This window comes from Bombus vosnesenskii, unplaced genomic scaffold (assembly GCF_011952255.1).
Source record: "Bombus vosnesenskii isolate JDL3184/JDL3185 unplaced genomic scaffold, Bvos_JDL3184-5_v1.1 scf7180000015320, whole genome shotgun sequence".
NCBI classification, from domain to species: Eukaryota; Metazoa; Arthropoda; class Insecta; order Hymenoptera; family Apidae; genus Bombus; species Bombus vosnesenskii.
In genome coordinates, this window is record NW_022883936.1 from 84,594 (window position 1) to 87,355 (window position 2,762).

General features: G+C 33.1%; 1 non-coding gene across 1 annotated transcript; it reads left to right on the plus strand.

Moving 5' to 3' along the window:
* The first annotated feature begins 708 nt into the window (after positions 1-708).
* Positions 709-900, plus strand: LOC117241154. Its single transcript, XR_004494911.1, has one exon. It is a non-coding gene; the product is annotated as a U2 spliceosomal RNA (small nuclear RNA).
* The last annotated feature ends 1,862 nt before the right edge of the window (positions 901-2,762 follow it).

Below are 2,762 nucleotides of genomic sequence, written 5' to 3' on the forward strand. Positions count from 1 at the left end.
TAAAGTTTTCTTTTTTTTATTTTTTACCTCAAATTCCTTTTTTATTTTGTTATTTTACGTGACAATTGCGTCGTCGAGATAGTGTTGTTAGCGTTGTTGAGAGAGAGTTGAATCTGTGTTGAAGAGAGTTGTAAATTAATTATAATACGTCGTCACGATTATTTCATGTTAAGTAACCATTGTTTTCTGTCTAATCCATTCATTATTAATAAACTAATATTATTATATTTACGATACTACACTACGATGACAGATTCGCAGTTTCTGAGACGCGGTTCTACGACTGAGACTTAAATGACTTATCTATAGTTAATTTCATTAGAGAGCTAATATTTTACGGAATTAGACACAAAAGAGAAAGAAGGAACAAAGGCACGCTTTGTTACCAAAGTCTGCGAGCAAAATATAGGATGAGATTCAAACGAATATTAAAATGAATTTTGTCATCTACAAACTTGAGCTTCAGGATACTCTTGTAATTTTGCCATCACAAGAAGATCGACGTTGTTCATGGTATATAAGAAGACGGAAAATCACGCTTCACGGACGGAATAGACCGTACGCCGAAAGTCGCTAAATGTCAGTATAGCGAGATCAGGCTAGAGTATTTGAAGATACCACCGCTAGGTGGTTTTTTCAAGATGCCGATTCTCGCTGGGAAATTTAGGAGATAGAGATGTTATATTCGTAGACAAAGTTGAAATTTTTATCGCTTCTCGGCCTTATGGCTAAGATCAAAGTGTAGTATCTGTTCTTATCAGCTTAATATCTGATACACTTCCCATTGGGAAGTCAGAATATTAAACTGATTTTTGGAATCTGACGGAGGATAGGAGCTTGCTTCACCTCTGTCGTGAGTCGACCTAGCTTTGCAGTACCGCTAGGATTGGCTCGATAATGCATATATATAAGCATATAACAGACGGCTTTTTAATTTATTATTAACATTATTTTATGATTGGTGATAACTGAATACTATATCACTGCGACTTTATTGGATCTGAATATTGCTTAATATAAATTGTTATTAATTAACACTTAGCCAACGGAACGGTGATTTCGCCCGTCTATGAAGAACATCGCTTCGCGATCGAACGGGAAGATCTCTCTTTTTGATTTTAGCAACGTGTTTTCTTTTCTTGTTTTTTATTAGTTATTTATATTATCAGCTATTGTTTACTTGGATTTGTTCCCAATTAATTGCGGCACTTTTCTGATTTTATAAAGTACAGTATATAATAAAAGACACCGATTCAGTGGTGTTAAAATTAATTAAAAAGTTACACTATCAATTATGACTAAATAAAGTTATAATCGAACGGTACCACACTGTAAAAAGATATTAAAACGCATTATGAATTTTTAATTTCACGTTCAAATCGTGTTATTTATCTTTAGTCATCTTTAATGTTTTTAATTTTACCTATACTTTTTATACTTTTAATTTCATGTTTTGTATGAACAATATGTGAAATCGTTAAACAAAATCATTACCGCAAAATATAATTGACCACTTAAATAATTTTTAGACTTCTTTGTTTTGCAATTAGTGAATATTAGTCCTTGTTACTTGGACAGCGTATAGATTGGCTTGTCTAGTGCTGTGAGATGCGTATAGCTTGCTCTGGCGCGCGCGGTTGGCTACGTGTCAAGTAATTAATAAATAAAGAATTTCAATCGAATGTGTAATATTTTGTGCAAATATGTTATTTTTACGCAGAAAATATTTTTAACTTTTTACATATTGCATGATGTACTTTATGACGCTGCGTTAAAGAATCGACCAAAATGTGTGTCTTCGCTAACAAATCTTGTTACACAGACTAAACTAGGTCAGTTCGAACATCGAGTAGTAAGGGGCATTTGATTCTTAGTATCGAAACAATTTCGCCAAATTTTTTTCACCATTTCATTTTTATTTGTTTCGTAAGATAAATCGCGCAGAACCGTAGCCGTAGAGCCTCTACTACGTCGTAAACATCATTTACACTGCCAAATTATTAGATTATTACGAAAAATAAGTGCATGTGTCTAGTATGTGACAGCAAAAATTATTTAACATACTAACAGTAAATTATCTTTAAACATAGATAGTAATACAAATGAGAAAATAATATAGCAAGCATTTGTTTAGTATGAATAGACGGCGATATTTTTTTCTTTCATTTTGTTACTGTTGATCAGTCTTGAGGAGTTCAATCTAAAATATAGGCGTGTCTTCATCGAATGACAAATAGAGTAATGATTTCATATATAACCGATACTAATCCTCAAACCGAGAGTCGAATATCCTGCAATCAAATTTCCGAGGCAATTGAGACTCAAGAGACTTTAAACACTCAAGACCCATTAAGATTTAAGATTGATCAAGATTTTTAAGAGATTGTCGTCATATATACAGATTCGAAATGACTCAATCAATATCAGCAGGTTGTACAATGATTCTCAAACCGAACGACACATGGGCGGCAGTTTACCTTATATAAGCCGTACAGAAGAAAACTGTGATATTCGGCGACGTAAATGATCCTGCGCGACGAAATCCATAACAGCATATCGAAAATCGCCCTATGGAATTCCCGAATACAGAGGAGTAATGCAACCCCCAATGCTTTGTCTCCATAAGTAATTATTAATATTAATGAACAAAATTAATAAACAAAATTAAATTAATATTAATAAACAAAAGTAAATATGAACAATGTTTATACACGCACAGCTGTTGTTCCCTTTGCGAGTATGCACAGAAAAATTCCACATGC